The sequence below is a fragment of the Cryptotermes secundus genome, unplaced genomic scaffold (assembly GCF_002891405.2).
Source record: "Cryptotermes secundus unplaced genomic scaffold, Csec_1.0 scaffold445, whole genome shotgun sequence".
Lineage (NCBI taxonomy): Eukaryota > Metazoa > Arthropoda > Insecta > Blattodea > Kalotermitidae > Cryptotermes > Cryptotermes secundus.
This window is the reverse complement of record NW_019742968.1, coordinates 293,091-313,200: the sequence shown is the minus strand read 5'-3', so window position 1 is coordinate 313,200 and position 20,110 is coordinate 293,091. Positions and strand designations below refer to the sequence as shown.

At 42.7% G+C, this 20,110-nt stretch overlaps 1 long non-coding RNA gene across 1 annotated transcript in view; it reads left to right on the top strand.

The window, feature by feature from the left end:
* LOC117283018 overlaps nucleotides 1–18,748 on the top strand; it is a 50,624-nt gene extending 31,876 nt beyond the window's left edge. Inside the window, exons 3-4 of the long non-coding RNA XR_004514011.1 lie at nucleotides 235–295; nucleotides 18,165–18,748. This is a non-coding gene — a long non-coding RNA (uncharacterized LOC117283018). The remainder of the gene's footprint in view (nucleotides 1–234; nucleotides 296–18,164) is intronic.
* The last annotated feature ends 1,362 nt before the right edge of the window (nucleotides 18,749–20,110 follow it).

The window sequence follows — 20,110 nt, the reverse complement described above, 5'->3', positions numbered from 1 at the left end:
CGAAATAAATAATTTAATTCTAAGTTTCGATGGACGTCTCCACTATTAAATGCCACGCACAAAGTCACACATAGTTTGAAGGGCTACATTCTCATTAGGAGAATATTATCTCGCTTCGCTAGTGTCGGCTCTTCTTGAAGCAGAACTTCTGCTTATCACCCCGATGAATTGTGAATAATTTTATGAAACTTATAGGACATTAGAAATAATTTTCTAACCTTTATTTGTTTTCAGAATGACATTCCTTGATCCTATGCTGATCCATTTCAACAATAAGGACACGCAAAATCAGTGTGTAAGTTCACTTTTAAATATTACGTAATTACTTTGTTATATTAAGTTGCAATCATTGTATCTGCTTGAATTCTACTGTTCTCATTTCTTTAATTAGATCAAACTTTTAGTATTTTCCTGCTTGTAGCAAAAACAATCGCATTATGCCATATATGCTACATTTTCTGAACTGACAGAAATCTCTCCGACTTAGTATAGCCTACTATTAAAACAACGTTGAATTTACCTTATTCTATTCGATGACGCTAAGTGCGAAATGATCCTGAAACAACGTTTCCACACCGATTTATGAACATTTTCTTCAAACTCTTATTTAGTTAGTGGAAGTTGAATGGCGCTACGGTATTTTAATTCGAAAATTCTTCAGGCTGCCACCTCGGGGCTCTGATATTGTTGTNGCACTGTACTATAAAAATGAAAATCTCTCCCCCCGCCACAGTGAAAATAAACAAGTTAAGAAATGTACGCAGAGCAGGACAATTCTGGCACTTTTCGCTGTCTTCCTTTTAATTACCCCAAAACTGCAAGCCTTTTGGAAACAATACATTGGACAAAATATCTATATTTTAAGTTTTCTGCAACTTTTGTTTGAAACCCTTTTCGCTCCGATAAATATTTCGCGAGTTAGTCTCTGTATGAGCGCAGTAATACATATTGGTCATCATGTAAAGTGTTTGTTGTTGTTTTCTGATTATAGTAAAAATTGGGATGTTGGAATAGATTTTGGTAAAACTCCCGAGTGTAAATATCCGTGAAAAACCGTTTGACTTTTCTCGAATTGTTAAGGGCCAAAGGATGGATTGTGGGGCCTCTAATAAGCACACTTTTTTAACTTTTCTCAGTAAACACTCCAAAAATTAAGGTTTCTTGACAAGTGACACACCATAAATTGCTCGAAATGGACTAAAATATAGTGAGATCATTAAATTTTTAGCGTAGCCGTAGAATAATTATTACTGGAATCTGTTCTTTTTATGTGTGTTCACGTAAAGCGCACTGCCAGGTAAACGTAAAGCTGTCCCCGTAACAGACCGTGGTGGCCTATGGGGTTGTGAGACTTGGAGGCTCCCATATTTTCTATACAGTCGGCTCACAGATGGTGGTGAAGTTGTCGGTCTCACCCGCCGGCCGCCCTTTACCCCAAGGAAGATTCCTAGCACTCATTTCTGTTAGAGGCTGAGTCGATCCCAGGGCCATAGTGCAGCTGGAAAGATTAGGTCAATTGAAAAATCCAGTGATCTCATCGGGAATCGAACCCGCGACCGTCTGGCTTGTAGCATAGTGCCTCAATCCATTACGCTACAGCGAGGCCCGTAACACACTGTCGCCTCAGAATTTTTGTAAAACGAACCTAAATATATGTAGTCGAACAACACTGTCAGTAATTCAAACTCTATATCAAATGATATCATGATAGTGAATAATGTACTGGAAAGGACGGGGATCGAAGAGGTCGTCACCTAATTTAAGGTACTATTCCGGTATTATACCCGAGAGCCTGAGGAAACCCACGAAGAATCTCAGTTACGGTACTCAAATGTTCGCGGCCGAGGTTTGAAAGGGACATTTCCCAAACACAAGTGGAGGCGATACCGCTAACACCAATTTGTTTCTTTTTTAAATGTGTCTAAAACACAGCCCCAATTTGAGCCTAGGCCTACCTCTCTGAAACTCTCCGTTTCACTTCGGTTTACTAGATCTTAGACATTCGGTAGGACTCCTTGGACAGGTGATCAGCTCGTCGCAAGGCCCCTACTTGTACACAAACATAGAATAACAAACACTGAACATCCATGCCCTGAGTGGAATTCGAACCCACGATTCCGGCTTCCGAGCTAGCGAAGACAGTGCATGCCTTAGACCGCTCGGCTACCGTGACCGGCCTCTGGAAGTCTTGGTTTGGGAAGAGTACAGTCTGCAACTTAAGAACAAATAATCTGTTTCAAGTGTCAGGTACGCATGAAGCAGTAAGCTGCTGTGTCTATGTTTGTATGTTAATTAATGCTCCATTTTCCAACTTCGTAAGATAATCAGATGAATACATATACTGTGCAGTAAAACTCGTAATATACTTCACTTGTTATTTATTTGTTTATTTATTTATTATATTCTCAATTTCCTGTCTGGCCACATAGTGCTCTCCTCAACACCATTTTATTATTTAATCAGCTGTTATGTTAAAAGTAATTTCGCTAAGAACTAACCACCCATATTATGTGAGAGTCTGTCAGTAGCACAATTTATTTATATTTCTTAGCTTCATTTTAAAATGTTGCGTTTCTAATGTCCTCGACAGTTGACGACGTCACACTCATGGATCAACAATGTGTGAAATATGTCACGTGACTTTCTTGTACAAGTTTAAGTGAAATAAAAGAAGCTTAGAAAGAGTCATTTGGGTGTAGTCCAAATTTTCGTCTGATTTATTTTGGACTGATATGTTTTCCCCCCATCTCTGCTAAGAGAGGGGTTATGCCTTAACTATTTAGCTTCTTCTAACAAGCATTGTTTGGAGAAGTGTCGAGTTATTTTCTACTGCTACGCCTCTCGCGGTGGCTAGACCACGTGTACATATGTGGACATGGTATGAACAGCTAGCAGTGGATTTAAAAAATCACCGTCCACAATTTGGAACCTTGAAATCTCACCAGCCCAAGTGGAGGCATCTAGTTACTATGAAATTTGAAATCTGGGTAACTTAAATGAAGGGACATATCTATCGTGAAATTTGAAACCAGGCCATCCTAACTGGAGATGCCTAATTATTTTGGAATCAGGCCAACTAAAATGGAGGCATTCAATTACTGTCAAATTTGGAATCAGACGAGCCCATGTGGAGGCACCCAATTACTCTGAAATCTGGAATAGGGGTAGCCTAAGGGAGGCATCCAATTAACTGTGAATTTTTAAATTAGGCCATGCTATGTGGAAGTGCCAAATTATTGTTAAATCAGGCCAAGCTAAATAAAGGTATTCAATTACTGTTAAATCTGAAATCACGCGAGCTTAAGTGGAAACACCTATTGTTATTAAACTTCAAATGTGACCATTTGAAGTTAGACACTCAATTATTGTGAAATTTTAAATCAGACCATCTTAGAATGAGGCACTCAGTAATCGAGGTATTTTGAAATCTAAACCTAAGTGGAGGCAACTAATTGCCGTGTAATTTGAAATCGGTTGACATTAAACCAAGCCATTCAAATGCTGTGAGATTTTGAAAGCTGATGAGCCAGAGTGGATTTCCTCAATTGTGAAATTTTAAAATCATGTGTACCTCAGTGTAGATGCACATTTATTATGAAATTTAAAATTAGACCAACCTAAGTGGAGGCTCCGGGCCGGTCACGGTAGCCGAGCGGTCTAAGGCATGTACTCGTACTGTCTTCGCTCGCTTCGAAACCGGGATCGTGGGTTCGAATCCAACTCAGGGTATGGATATTTAATTTGTGTGTGTGTGCGTTTTTCTGTGTGTGTGTACAGGTAGAGGCCTTGCGACGAGCTAATCACCCGCCCAAGGAGTCCTACCGAATGTGTAAGATTTAGAAAAACCCAAGTGAACGGAGAAGTTCATGGAGGTAGGCCTAGGCCCACTGGGGCTGTAGTGCCAAGGAAGAAAAGTGGAGGCTCCTAATAGCAGGCTTCCTCATTACTATCCCCACGAAATTTCTGTCACTGTAGATTTACATTCGAGGGGTCGCAGTCTCAAATCACCAGGCCCATTTCCATGCTCTTAGAAGAACAAGAGAGGATTTCTGGTATATCAGACGTTGTAAATGATTAGATGTTAACTGCGGTTTCGGAGGTGTGTGCTGCATCCATCTTCAGGGTTGACCTTAAATATTGACACAGCGCGCTCTTCCGAAACATCAGTGAACATCTACCAGACTACACGAGATCTCATTCCAGAATTCAGTTCTTGTAGCCACTGCAGTGAGAACCTGAACATCTCAGAAGAGATGCGTTCGAATTTTGGTACACTATATATTGTTACGCATAAGGGGTTAGCGTGACTAATAATAATGGGTTCTAGATTTGATGGTTGCATTTAGTGGCACTTCTTTACAATTACAGTCACTTATAACAGCTCACACATTGAACTCCTGAATTTCGTCTGTCTGACGAATCTCTCACTACTGTCCGAATCTCTCGCGGACTCTCCAGTACGACTGGCTCCTGCGAATGAATTGCGTGTCCTTTTACGGCCTGATGCGGACCGCAAACAGAACACACACTTGAACGGTTCGTTTGTATTAATCTACATATCCATTGCCACGGGAATATTTGTTTACCAAATTGTTGTCCAGCAACGGTCTATTTTTCGTTGCCTAGCGTATGGTCATATTCCGGCTTTTAGGCGTCATGTCACATTATACTGAAAATCGTTCTTTATGGTTCTATACATATTTATTTTTAATGCATTTATTTACTAGGAAAGTTAAAATCTGGTTCTTGATCATACCTATAATCACACTATTGTAAATCTTGTATGTAACACTTTTCTCCATTATTAAACGGTCTTCTTATATGCCTTTGGTTTCTATATCTTATACCTATTCGTAAGATTTAATATGTAAATATGTCGAAGCACAATAACTTTCGTTACATTTCAGTAAATCTAGGCTACTGAATTTACCAGAATTAGTTACCATCGAAATAAGTAATTATATTTCTGCGCCCATGACTGTCTCCAGGGGCTGTTTCTAGAATTATGACGTACGACAGAATGAAGAGATTTCTGTCAAAATATCGAGATAGATTTTTTCACCAATAATTTTCGTGTGCATTAAGTTATATGACAAAGTAACTACTACAGTAACGTCCACTCCCCGCCAGCTGCAACGAGTTCGCGGGAACGCCCATGAAGGAGCCACTTGACGGCTTGTGACGTATGCAGTTCTCCGTTAGTGTGGCTGTTTGCAGTCACTATTTATATGGCCCAAGGAGAGAAAGCTTCGACAAAGGTAGGACTGTGATCTTGAAACCTGAATCGTTTGTTTTCCACTGGCAGTTGTACACCGTCCATGTCATTCCTACGATGCAGTATGCACTTCGGTAACTATGTGCACCACGAAACTTTTTAATGAGTGATGCTAATAAAACATGGAATTTCATTTTTAGCTTCTCTCTGTCAAGTTGGGGGCACGCGGTAGCGTAGTTGGTTGAGGCATTATGCTACAAGCCGGAAGGTCACGGGTTCGATTCCGGTTAGATCATTGGATTTTTTCAATTTCCAGCCGCATTATGGTCCTAGGGTCGACTCAGTCTCTAACAGAAATGAGTACCAGAGATCTTCCTGGGGGATAAAGGGTGGCCGGCGCTTGAGTTGGCAACCTTACCGCCGTCTGTGAGCCGATTGTCTAGAAAATTTAGGAGGCTCTACGTCTCACAACCCTATGGGCCTTCACCGCCTGTTACAGGGATAACTACCTTTTTCACATCTTTCAGATTACGAGATGAAAGATGCCCAGTTAACGGCTATAGGCCGATGGTCGAATCATCTTTCGGCCCATGGCTGTAGGCACACGCGTCTGCGCGAGGGCACCGACAGAAATTTAGAGAATTTTAAATTGTTTTAAAAAATATTTTTTAGTTTATCTGTGGTCTGAGCGCCAACTTCAGCGGATATAGAGTGTCGCGTGGCCAGCGCAACGAATCCCCACGGCCGTTAATCTAGGTTCTCTAGACCGGAGCCGCTATTTCCTTTAAATAGCTCCTCAATTATCCTCACGAGGCTGAGTGGACCCCGTTCCAGACCCACTACTTCTCAGATAATCTGGCAGGGCCGGGAATCGAACTCGGACCTCTGGATCTGTAGCCAGGAACTCTGACCACTAGAGTCACTAACTTCGCCGACAAACGGCCTTCGCTTGGTTGGTATAGTTCGCTTGCGGACTAAAACCACGGAGTTTTTTTTTGGTCTGAGCGCAAACTACTTCCCGCATAGCGGTGAAGCAGTCAGCTTTGATGTGTTATATAGATCCAGTTACGCCACGAGATGTCAGTCCAGTGGTACACGTACTGTGTATCGCTTTTCAGAACTTGTTTTACACCAGCTAATCAGCAACAAGTCCATCGCTATTTTAAAGTTTAATAACTTTACCAGCATTTCGTTCAGAGAATGTTGCTGGGTTAAGTTTGGTTCTCAGAAAAAGGACGGATTATTTTTCCAGATATTTCGTTGAGCGACGTTTTTTAACAGATATAATGTTTATTTCTTGGAGGTATGATTCGCATTTTAAAGTATACATACGCGTGATATCCTGAAAGTAAAGATACAAGTCCAGTAACAATGCAAGAGATCCCCCCCCCCCCCCAAACNCCCCAGAAAAGGCAGTGCTGCCCTGTGAGATAGGAACCGTATGACAGGGTAGAGTTCCCCCGGCCACAGTCACGGCAACGTTGTGCTCGCAGTTTGTGTTTAAAATGGCCATGTCGATTCAGAATCACGCGAAATGTGAGGTTCATGCAGTAATTCGATTTCTTCATGCGAAAGGAGAAACTGCTGCTGAAATCCATCGCCATCTTGTTTCTGTTTACGGTGAAGATGTTATGAACAGGCAAAACGTGGCAAAATGGTGTCGTAAATTTGAAGCGGGAAGAAGTGTTGAAATGAGGAATGGACGGCCATGCTTTGTCACTGATGAGATCATCCAAAAAATTGATGAAAACATTCGTGATGACATACGTTTAACCACCGATGAACTTCATCAAACAATGTCCAGAAGTGTCAAGAACTGTTCTCCATGGCTAAGAGAGCAGGCGGGAGATTTCTACGGCGCTGGTATAAAAAAACTCGTTCCCAGGCTCACTAATTGCATTGCGACCCATGGTGACTATGAAAACTAAATAAAGGTGTATTGTAAAAGTGCTACAAATGAATCCCTCCAAAACAAATGCTTTATAAATATTTTCTGGACTTCGTATCTTTATTTTCCGGATACTATTTTCAGTTGACCTAATCCTTCCAGCCGCACTATGGCCCTGGGGTTGGCTCAGCCTCTAACAGGAATGAGTACCAGGAATTAATTAAATAATTTTCCTGGGGAGTAAAGCGCGGCCGGCATGTAAGGCTGACAACCTTACCGCCATCTTTGAGCCGATTGTCTAGATAATGTGGGACCCTCAACGTCTCACAACCCTATGGGCCTTCACGGCCTGGTACAGGGATAGCTTTACTTTACTTTTTACTTTCCGGATACACTTTAATACTTGGTCTCTTTTTTTCAAATTGATAAAGTATGAAAGGGACCGGCACATCCAGGAACATCAGCTTTCAAGATTAAATTGAAATAAACCTTCTGGAATATTTCTTAACATGACGTTACGGCCTGTATATCAACGAAATGATACTGATATATTAATGAAGATAACACCACCCCGGATACTGAGATGGTAGTCCCACTTCTAGGCCACTATTATCATAGAAATTTCCACGAGACCCGTATCTTTTTTCTTTTATGTCACAGAATCGGCTTTTCTTTCTGTCGCTGTCTGCCCTTATCTTCACACAGAAGTGAACCGTTCTGAATTAAGCATGAATGACACAAAACTCATTTTGGAAAGATGGGTCCATTTTGCATGGAAAATAGGACTCGTGTTACGAGGTTGTTCGCTTGTCTGTCCATCCAGTAGAATTCATGATATAGTCTGAGTTTTTACAACATGTCGTTCAAGATATTAATATTGGAGGTGAATCGATAATTACAGTATTTCAGAAAATTACTGTTATAATAGATACACGTATATTAGAAATGTTCAACTATTTGTTTATCTAAATACACTGTTTAATTTAATAATATTTATAATAGTACTAAGCCTTAACGTCAGGGCCGCACCATAGCTCAAGCGGTTAGTCGCTGGCTTCCCACCGTGGCAGCCCGGTTTCGATCCCGGGTCTGGACAAGTGGGACTTTGTGGACAAAGTGGCACTGGGGCAGGTTTTCTCCGAGTACTTCGGTTTCCCCTGCCAATCTTCATTCCACCAATTGCTCCACAATCACCCTCACCTATCATCTGGGGCTGGTACACTAGGCCAGAAATGGCCGCAGTACAAGGGACTTAGTCCCACCCCACTAGCATTAAAGAAAAGGCCTTAACATAAATTTTCCGCGTCTGGAAGTTTCACTTTTGTATAACTGATAGGTTTAGCAGCAGAATACATCAATCAAGGTGAAAATTTAATTTTTCATTCTCTTTGATGTAAAAAAACAAACTCAATAACCTGTAGTCCGCAAGCGAACTGTACCGACTGAGCGACCGCCGCTTGTCGACGGAGTTAGTGCCAATTTTTGCGGATAGAGGGTGTCGCGTGGTCAGCGCAGCGGATCCCCACGGCCGTTAATTTCAGTTTTCTAGACCGGAGCCGCCGTTTTCTTAAAATAGCTCAGTTATCCTCACGAGGCTGGGTGGACCCCGTTCCAGACCCACTACTTCTCAGATAATCTGGTAGCGCCCGGGAATCGAACCCGGGACCTTTGGATCTGTAGCCAGGAACTCTGATCACCAGACCACATAGGCGGTCCTTTGATGTATAAAGTTCCAAATATTTCCACCCTCTTGTTATTTAAATGTCATTTGAATTTATATCTGTAAAACTCTTGTTGAATGTACAGAATGGTCCAAAGGTCAGATAACCTAAAATATTCCCTCATATTTAAAGGTATGTCCAGATTTAAATCTGCCGGTGAATTTGTAAAACAGTGTTACATCGTTGTGAGTTGTGCACTGCACATGGAAGATCTCAATTCGAAAGATTTTTGTAAATTCAATAAGTAATAAATATATATATAACTAACGTATTTTAGCATGCACTTCACTAACTGCTGAACTGACTTTTGGGCCATCCTTATATGATTACACATCCGAAATTACTATGAATTTACTCTTTCCATGAAATGTTAGAACCTCACTCGAAAAAATCACGACAGAGGCACCTCACGGCTGTGTGTGACTGCTCATTTATTTGAGGAAATTACATGGTGTACAAATTTATCTTCATCCGACGTTTTAGCTGTTGTTAAAATAAGCTAACACAGATATGCAGAACTCATAAAAATAGCGCCAGAAACATATAAAATTCTGTAAAAAGGAACTTTCTGAGGAAAGAAACTGTTATAAAGTATATTAAATTTGGTATCTAACTGCATTTCGGAAGATAAATAGATGCAGAAGGCTAGATCTGAATGCGGACATCACCGAGCTCTTAAGCTTTAGAAATAAGTGCGTGCTGGCAGATGATCTGAATGCTAAAAATCCATTTTGGAACCGTGCAGTTTGAAACCCTTCAGGCGAGAAGCTACTGGCATTATTTGACAAACGAATTCGAAATTTCAACACCACAGTGCCCCACTCATTAGTCCCCTGCAGCAAATGGTGACATGCCGGACGTTGTGGCCCATTGGAATATTCGAGTATCAGATGCCACTTTTTTTTATATCTACCAATAGTTCTCCATGCTGGATCACGTCAAAACTAGGGATCTTTCAAAACCTGTTTAAAAATGGAGGCTTAGAGTTCAAGCTCTGCTCGAAACTGTAGATAACAAATCCTTACCCCTAAGAGAATAAGACCATGTGACTTAGAGAAGTTAATAAACACGTTGAAATTGAGAAAAGCCTGCAGAATTCAGGTACCTTCCAACAAGACCATTGATACACCTGACACATTCGGCTTTCGCATTTTCCCACTTCTTGGAAGAAAGCAGAATTACCAAAACCCGAAAAGGATCCTAATTTCCCCCAAATTTATATCCAATTAGCGCCTTGTTCACGATGGCCAGTCTATTTGAGAAAGTTATACCAAAAATAGTCCAAAAGCACACTGAAGAAAGAAACCTGCTTAACGCAAGCCAGTTTCGATTCCGTGCACGTCACATTGCAATGTATGAGGCTTACGGACCACGTGACCCTGAAATCCAACAATAATGTGCCTATGTTTGCGGTATTTTTGGATATCGAAAAAGAAACGCTAATAGAACTTGGCACACTAGATTGTTATATAAATTATTGAAATTGGAATTTTCAACCAGTTCAATTAAAATGATGAGCACATTTCTTTCTGAAATAAAATTCAAAATTTCGGTAGAAGGTGAAATGTCTAAGCCAAGAATGATGCAAGCAGGGGTGCCACAAGCTTCCATCCTTTCCCCTACGTTGTACAATATGTATATAAATGATGCCCCCCCAAACACCTGGTGTTTGTCTTTCTCTCTTTGTTGACAACACCTGTCTGTATGCGCCAGAACGCAAGGATTGCTATGCTCTCAGAAAGCTGCAGAGGTGTGGTGTAAGCGCTGGAACATAAAAATCAATGAAGACAAGATTCGGGCAATCTACTTCCTCATCGAATCTTACATTGAATGGGCGGAAGATTCCATTTGTAAACAGGGTAAAGTATCTCGGCGTGGTCTTCGATAAGAAAATTATATGGAGCCTGCACATAGAAATGATCGAAACCAAGGCCTATAGAACATTTTTTAGAATACATTTCTTATTGAAAAGTTAGCGATTAAGCACTAACATTAAATTGACCCTCCGTAAAGCATTCATTCATTCTGTAGTGATTTCTGCCTGCCCCGCCTGGGAATTTGCGGCAGATACCCACCTTTTGAAATTGCAGCACCTACAAAACAAATTTCTGCGCACCATTACTAATTTCCCAAGGTTTACGTAGGTCCGTGAATTGCATAAGACTTCCAATATGCCGTATATTTATGATTATATATAAAATTATCCAAGCAGCAAGCAAAAGTCGTACAAATTCATGAAAATACTGTGACATGTAGACACATTTTTAGGCAACGACCGTAATGCGCAGGCAACAATTGATTAACTTCCGTTGCTATGCAACGCTCTGTAAATACAACAGTAGACGAAGAGGCGTTTTCTGTATGGTCCGCGCCATTCCCATTGCTAGGCAACGGATCGCTAAACATATACCCGTAGAAGCAAAAGGGCGGAACAAGAGGATATCTCTTGCTAGGCAACGGCGCAGTAAACAGGCTTTGTCAACAGTACAGAATGTGTTCTCTATGGGTCCACCTAGAGACTATATAAGTGGTACAGAACAAAATCAAGTCAGTCGTAGAACGAGAACGGGAATGGAGCGAGTCCTCGGCAGTCAAGGAAGAAGGGTTCGGATGAAGATTGATTGCGAGTTTTTGTAATTGACTGTGATTCAGAAAGATTGTAAAGGAGATGTCACTAAATCCAATCATCCAGACCGGAACCTGTTATTATAAGTCACGGAACCATAAACTTTTGGCAATATGAATGTTCGCAATATTAGACAAGGCGAAGCCCCACACAAAAAAAATGCATGGCTGCCGCTATAGTGTGAGTTACTTTAGTCATGGCATGATCTGCTGTTGCCAGCCTTGACTGACAGAGGTGTTGTACGTATTGTAGATATGTGTAAGATATTCTACCATTTACTGTACATACGAAACAGTAAATATTAAGTAGATTCTAAAGGGTTCTGACAATGGTGGATGACAGAATTACTGGGGTTTTGGACTTTTTCCATCGTCCTGAATTTTAGGTAATAGAGGACACGATGTTTCGGAAACTGGATCTATTTCCGTATTCAGGTGAGAAAGGAAGATTGAGATTAGCTCTTTCTAAGGGGCCCAACTGAGTAGTGTCTTCCTTTCTCACCTGAAGACGGAAATAGATCCAGTTTCCGAAACGTCGTGTCCTCTATTACCTAAAATGCAGGACGATGAAAAAATCCAATACTCCAGTAATTCTTTGCAGTAAATATTAAGTCTATTGACAAGAGGCAGACTATGACTGGGACACATTACAGACCCGTCCTCTCGTCAGAGATGGCAACCCACTTCGGCAACTCCAACGTACCGACTTTGAGAAGAAAGGAATGGGAGTTTTGATGGCCCTGAAAAGGGACGGTTTTGCTGGTCTAGGAAAAAAGAGATGGGGTAAGGGTGCGTTGTGCGAGAAGCCGATGTGTAAGGGAGAGAGGTCAAGCCGTGAGAGATGAGGGAGCAGATCTAGCTGGTGGAGGCGATTGAGTGCCTGGAGACACAGTATTCTGTGCCCTAATAGAGGCAGTGTGTATGAACCTGGGTGGCCCCACGGAGAACCCAGATCTGCTGTCATGTAATGTGTCAGCTCGCCATATGCTTTAACGATGGTATTTTGCTCGGCTTATCGAACCCTGAAAATTGAGGCGATATGTTTCTCCGAAACGTTGGTTGACTACACGACGCTATGTCCCAGAAGGTAGAACTCTTCATAATTACCGCTGTGAGAACTCAAATCCTACGTACAAAGTTTTTATTTATTTGTGATTTATTTAATGACGCTGACGGTACCTCAGAATATAGCCTGTGGAATCGAACGATAGTATTAATATTATCGTAATGAATTGGAAAGGATGCGGAAGGAAGCCATATTAGCCTAATTTCAAGTGTTATCCCAGCATTTTCCTGGAGGTAGTAAGGAAAACCACAAAACTTGGATCAGGATAGGCGGTGTCCCGGCTGAAGTTCTAACCGAGCTATTCCCGAATGCTAGACAGAAGTACGATAGACTGAGCCAATTTGCTCGGTGTAAAGTGTTAAATTTAACTACCATTTCTCGTGGCCTGCAAAGTATTAAAGTTAAAGCTATCCCTGTACAAGACCGTGGAGGCCCACAGGGTTGTGAGACGTCGAAGCTCCCACGTTTGCTGAACAATCGGCTCACAGACGGAGGTGAGGTTGTCAGCCTTACGCGCCGGCCGCCCTTTACCCCCTAGGAAGGTTCCTGGTACTCATTTCTGTTAGAGGCTGAGTGGACCCCAGGGTCATAATGTGACTGGAAGGATTAGATCAATTCAAAAATCCACCTCATCGGAACTCGAATCTGCTACCTTCAGGCTTGTAGCATAGTGCCTCAACCAACTACGCTACCGCGTGCCCCAATTACTAGAGTCTATTCCCTGTTTAAAAGTGAGGGGTTAAGTACCATTTAGAAAGCACATGCTCTCCATTATAGGGATACACTGGCCAATGACATGTAGGAAAGTAATCCTTGTTTATTTTAAGAATCATGTGAATATAAAAAATACGGCTTGCGTGGACGAAATCCAGAGATTTTTAATGTTAAAGTAGGGTATATGCAGTGTAGTAACTGCTGTGCTTTAAAGGATTAAACGGTCGGAGCGTTTCACAATGAAACCAACGTAAAGATAAAGGTAAAGCTAAAAGTAAAGTTTTCCCTGTATTTAATTAATTAAGCACCACGCCATGAAAACGTATGGGCGAGTGGAGTAAACCCTCGTTAATCCGGATAAATTGGGAGAGGTCATCCGGGTTAGTGAACCTGAAACGGACTTAATGATGTGGTCTGTAATCAGAAATATTTTTGAAGTTAAAATAATCATTTAAAAGCTAGGCACTTATCTCGCTTTTAATCTGAAGATTGATAGCGGTCGCGTTGACTGCCTGGAAGATAAGGCTGACAGAGCTCCTATCACCCAGAGCGACCCGACCAAAAGTCGGTATAGGTTAGCTTAGGTTATCGCCTGTTATAATACTACTGGCTCATGGTGCGCTCATTTTGTTTATTTATGTCCTTAGGATAGTCTGGTTTCATGCTATGTCAACTGTACTTGAATATAACCCCCCTTATGTACCATGTCAACCATATTTCACCCTTGTTAAAATGGAAACATCTAGACAAGAATTTCCAGTTGTTTGAGCAGTTAATTTCCCATCGTTTCAGAAATGAAGCGCGTATATTTCTGAAGCTGTCCACAAAATGTAATATGCCTGTGATGTATTCGAGTTTCTTCCAAAGTTAATTGGGCGAATGTCAGAGGCGGTCAGAGGGGCACCGAAGTTAATGTCCTATATTCTTTAGTTTACGGGAATGATGTCAGAGGTGAAAGTTTTATCATTTAGGATTTGGATTCAGAGAAGAGGTCAGGCTAACTTACATGTATAAATATATAGGTTGAAGGATCGGGGTTCGGTTCCCGGTAGGGACAAGAGATTTTTATCTGGTCCGCAATGTCAAGACCGATTCTGGAGCGTACCCAGCCTCCTATCCAATGATTACTTGGGTTCTTTCCCCGACGTAAATGGACCAATGTGTGAACTGCTGACCACTCGCCTACGTCTAGTGCTAAGGTCAAGAATGGTGAAGCTACATCTGCGCTCTCCTATATGTTTTCATGGCGTGATGCTTAATTAATTAAGCTTGGTTGAGACACTATGCTACAAACCGGAGGTTCGCGGGTTTGAGTCTCGATTAGGTGGGTTTTTTCAATTGACCTAATCCTTCCAGCGGTAGAGGCCTTGCGACGTGCTGATCACCCGCCCAAGGAGTCCTACCGTATGTGTAAGATCTAGAAAAACCGAAGTGAACGGAGAAGTTCATGGAGGTAGGCCTAGGCCCGCTGGGGCTGTAGTGCCAAGGAAAAAAAAATCCTTCCAGCCGCACTATGGCCCTGGGGTCGACCCACCCTTTAATAGAAATGAGTACCAGGAATCTTCCTGGGGGTAAAGGGCGGCCAGCGCGTAAGGATCACAAATTTACCGACATCTGTGAGCCGATTGTCTAGAAAATGTGGGAGCCTCGACTTCTCACAACCCTATGGGCCTCCACGGCCTTTTACAGGGATCAGAAATTGTGATCTGGATTCTGGAGATCAGAATAAAAGCTGCAATTAATACATGGCCAGCAAAAGCTTCCTAGCCTAGACTTTCCATACAACGCTGCATTATGGTTCTAAGGTTATTAACAACACTTTTTCAACTGTAGATTTCTATAGCGTGGAATGAAGGGAGAATATTTAAGGATTCGGAAGGGGACGTCCCTGACTGGGCTGTTTCGATTTACTGTCTTGGAATCCTCCTGAAGTAACTGCAGAAAACCACGAAGAGCCAATGTGTATTTGGGAACGTGATTTGTAACACCGACAAATCACCAAACGTTAGCGTACAATCCATGGACCTGAGGGTGCCATTTTGTGGGCAGTATGCTCCCTACATGTAATTGTAATGTCGTCACGGGGTTGGTTGCTCCGACAGGGAGTTGGTCCAGGGGTTGGCGTAGGATGCTGCACAAACTTGGATCAATAATCCACTTGTGCGAAATTGTTTTGTTTGCGATTGGCTGCAGCGCGAGGAAACTCCTCCTTCGTCCCTTTTGATGAAATGCAGGGCGCAAACTCTTGAAGAAATTATGTTTCAGTGCAGTCACAACATCGCAGACTTGAACCTGTTCTTCCATTTTCATTATGCCATTTTCTTCCAGTAACTTCCATTGCGTAAGATTTGAGGCTTTCACGGCGGTGACTATGAAGAAAGCAGTCTTCTGGGATTTGGCACCGTGTATATGTGGTGTTAACCGACGTTTCGGAGGAACGTATCGCCCCCATCTTCAGGGTAGAAGAAAAAGTATAAGAATTCTGCAAGCGACAACACCGTGAGAAACGGTAAAGCAGGCCGTTTCTCACGGTGTTGTCGCTTGCAGAATTCTTATACTTTTTCTTCTACCCTGAAGATGGGGGCGATACGTTCCTCCGAAACGTCGGTTAACACCACATATACACGGTGCCAAATCCCAGAAGACTGCTTTCTTCAACTTCCATTGCGTTTGTTACTTTATTTAACGATGATATCTCAGCCTCAGAGATTAAATAGCATCGAATTAAAGAATAAATGTTAAATATAAATTTGCAGTACCGTGACTCAAGCATTTAGTCACCAGCTTTCCACCACGAAGGCCCCTGTTTGATCCCAAGACAGGTAGTGTCTGATTTGTTGTAGAAATAATGACACGGGTAGGTTTTCTCCGAGTGCTTCGGTTTTCCCTGCCAATTTACATTTTGCCACCTGCTCCACACTCTTCTATCATAATCTGGTTCTGAGCCGGTATGCCCAATACTGGCCGTCGCACAAAGCGGACTCAATTCCACCCCAACCCATAGATTATTCAGGAAGTTCTGGGGAGAACTGATCGCCCACTTTTCTTTGATACAACACTGACCGCATTGAAAATGACGGCTCCAATAATTCTCTGTTGCCGCGGGAACGTGTCTAGCGAGCAGTTACCCAGCAACGATACGGGGATACACAGACCCGCAGACTCGCTTTCGATGTGACACTGGCCGCATAGAAAACAACGCGTACAAAAAGTCTTCTATTGTTGCATGTGTATTCGTTGCCGCAGTAACGTTTTTACTGAGCCTTTGCCAAGCAACGTACACACACAGACTGATGCCACGTTTCATAAAGATTGGTTCAAGCATTCAAAGGTTCATAGGAGGGGTACACAGACAGACATCAAGATGACCTCACAAGCCTACTTCTGGTTTTTCAAAATCATTAAGATAAACTAAAATAGACGATGAATTTGAAAGACTTGGAAGGAAGTGTTCGTGAAATTGTTTTGCAGTAGACTTTTCCGTTATTGCCTCCAGACTGAAACGAGGTCGATATTTCCGCTACGAAGTGAGACTGCGAAACACGGAACTTCGGGGTTCGGTCCTACAGAGTTTGAAAGGCTTGCACACGGAACGTAATCGGCTCTGCTGTAATTTATTTTATTAGATAAAATGTGAACGGAAATATTGTCCTGGATGGGACTGAAATACGCAACAGAGGAAACTGAGACCAAGAGAAACTTAAGATAAGTGTTGCTCCCAACGCGGGCGGAATCAATCTTCTTCCCATGAAAGATATTTTCCCTGTGCTACTGGGTGAGCCGGGATAGCGCAGTAAGTATAGTGACGGGCTACGGGCTGGACGACCGAGGGGTCGGAGTTCGAGTCCCGGTAGGATCAGAATTTTCTCTTCTCCATATCGTTCAGACTGGCTCTGGGGTCCACCCAGCCTCCTAGCCAATGGGTACTGGGGGTTCTTTCCCCGGGGGTAAAGCGGCTGGAGCGTAAAGCTGACCAGTCACCTCCAGCTAGTGCCGAGGTCAAGAAAATGTGGATCTATACATCCAGCCCCCATAGGCCACTTTGCGAAATCCATTACTAACTTAACAAGATTGAGCCACTGGGAGGGCGAAGATGTTGTTGTGCATATCGCCTAATTTAACTTTGAAAAGCTCGCATTTTGGCAACAGAGTGTATTTATATATTCCATACGAATCTGAGAATAAACACGTATGTATCCTGAATCAGCCAGTCTTCATAATGGTGGATAAATATGTTTTCTTTTAGGACGCTGTCACTATATCAGAGTCTGGAACGAGGTTCACTCAGCCTAGTGATGATAATTCAGGAGCTATTTCAAGGAAATAGCGGCTCCGGTCTAGAAAACCGAGATTAACGGCCGTGGGGATCCATTGCGCTGACCAAGCGACACCCTATATCTGCTAAAGTTGGTTCTAACTTCGCCGACAAGCGGCGGTCGCTCGGTGGGTATAGTTCGCTTGCGGACTACAGGCCACGGAGTCTGTTTTTGTGTCAGTATCTCAGATCATAAGCGTCGTATCGTAGGATGATTGGTGAATAATGAATTCGAAGCGTCTGGAAGGAAGCGGTTGCAACTTAATCGACTATTACTCCAGCGTATGCCTAGAAGTAACTGGGAATAACCACGATATTCTTCAGGACAGCCAGTGTCCTGGCCGAAATGCGAACAGAAAACTTCCCAAATACAAGTCTAGACCGTTCCCAGTGCACCATCCTTCTCCGTAACTAGATTTCTAAATGTTATTTAGAATAAATTAGTGTTTCTAAGTGTTTAGCCTCATTTTAATATCATCTTCCCGGCACACAACCTGCGCACCCACAAGCAAGTGTGACGAGGTGGAACAATTGAACGTTGTGTGAGACCGACGTGTGGGGAAAGTTGCATCGGCCATGCAAATACAGTTGTATTTCTTGTGAAGGTGTTTCTGTTTCAGGAAGGTCCGTTATACTTGTCTGTTGTAATCATGGTGAGGATGAGCTGGCAGTCTCGTCAGCCCTTGCGAGAACAAACAACTGGCGACCGCATGGCGACAACAGGGGACGGTGTATATACACGGGGTCATGTGATACCGGAATACTCGTATTCTACTGACGGCGAGGAATGTTGTTCATGGATCACTCTTCTACTGTACTAGTTACATGCGCGGATGAGAAGTTTATGATTACAAACTGAGATGGGAAGAATGTGGAAGGAGCGATTGTGGTCTGATTCAAGATGCTATCCGATCATATGCATGTAGTACTGAGGAATTCTACGAAGAACTCTCAGATTAGCCGGTCGCTCGGGTTGCCCAAGCCAATCCATTTTGCTGCGCAGAAGATACCATGGTTTGCGCACGCTCATCCCTAGCTTAGAGGTGTCGCTCACAGTAAAGACACGATAATCTTCTGTCTTTTTAGTGACTTTCCCTTACTGATATGTGGAAAAATTATTATGAAAAATAAATAGGAGTAGCGCGAAAAAAAAACAATCATGGACTACTTAAGGCATCAGTGTTATCTTCGGAAATGTCTGTGGGATTTGGGGAAATTACGAAAAGTCCCAGTCTGAACAACGGCCTTCCAAAAGAGATTTGACGGTTTTCTTTCTGTTTAACGAGGCTTTCTCAACTGACTTATTATACCGTTAAATATGACGTTGATTATAAATGATAAATTGGAACTAGTGCAGAAGGAAACAGTCTTGGCTTCTTTTATGGCACCAGCGCTATCATAGAATTTGCGTGTAGCGTCTGGCGAAAACCATTCAGGGAGAATAGCTTTCCACCTGAACCGAGATGAAACATGGTACTTCTGAATATGGGCCTTGAAGCAGCGATGAGAAACATAGCACAGCGAATGTAAGTTTTGAGGTTTTCACGGCGATGACAATGAAGAAAGTCGTCTTCTGGGTTTAGGCACCGTGTATTCTTCGTTTTGGCCGACGTTTCGGAGGAACGTAGCGCCTCCATCTTCAGAGCAGTTGAATGGCTGCGGAGAGCAGTGCTGCTCTCCGCAGCCATTCAACTGCTCTGAAGATGGAGGCGCTACGTTCCTCCGAAACGTCGGCCAAAACGAAGAATACACGGTGCCTAAACCCAGAAGACGACTTTCTTCATAGCACAGCGAAGTTTAATATGGCTGTAGTGGTCAGAAAGAGTTGCAGGGTCTTTTTCCTTGTTATAAATAGTTAGTCAAGACACTTCCAGAGATACTTAAAATATCAGACCATGAATATCTGTGAAAAGGGAATAATTAGTAGGTAACACTGAACAAAAACAAAAGAACCCGGAGATCGGTGTCGTTATACCGAAGGGTTACGGGTTGGATGGGCTGAGTTTGATACCCGGTAGAGGCAAGAGATTTTTTCCCTACTCCACAGTATCCAGACGGGTTCTGGGGCCACTCAGCCTCCTGTCCAATGGGTACCTGGAGTTCTTTCGCGGAGAGTAAAGCGGCCGGGCCATGAAGCTGACCGCTCACCTCATCTAGTCTCGAGATCAAGAATGGTGGATCTGTACCTTAATTCCTCCATACGTCTTCATGTCGCGGTGCTTAATTAATTAAGCACATTGACAACTTTACCTTTTACACTGAACAAAATCTTCATTTATGGGTTTTAAAATAAAATTATTGAGCACATCATGATGACAATCCGGACGGTTCGTGTTTATCCCAGTCGTGATAAATTCTGGTCTATAAATTAAATATACGTAGTTGGCACTTCCTTTCGAGTCCCGATGAGGTGGATATTTCAGTTTACCTAATCCTTCCAGCCGCACTACGGCCGTGGGGTCGACTCAACCTCTAACAGAAATGAGTGCCAGCAATCTTCTTGAAGGGTAAAGGGCGGCCGTCGCGTAAGGCTGACAGCCTTACCGCCATCTGTGAGCCGACTGTC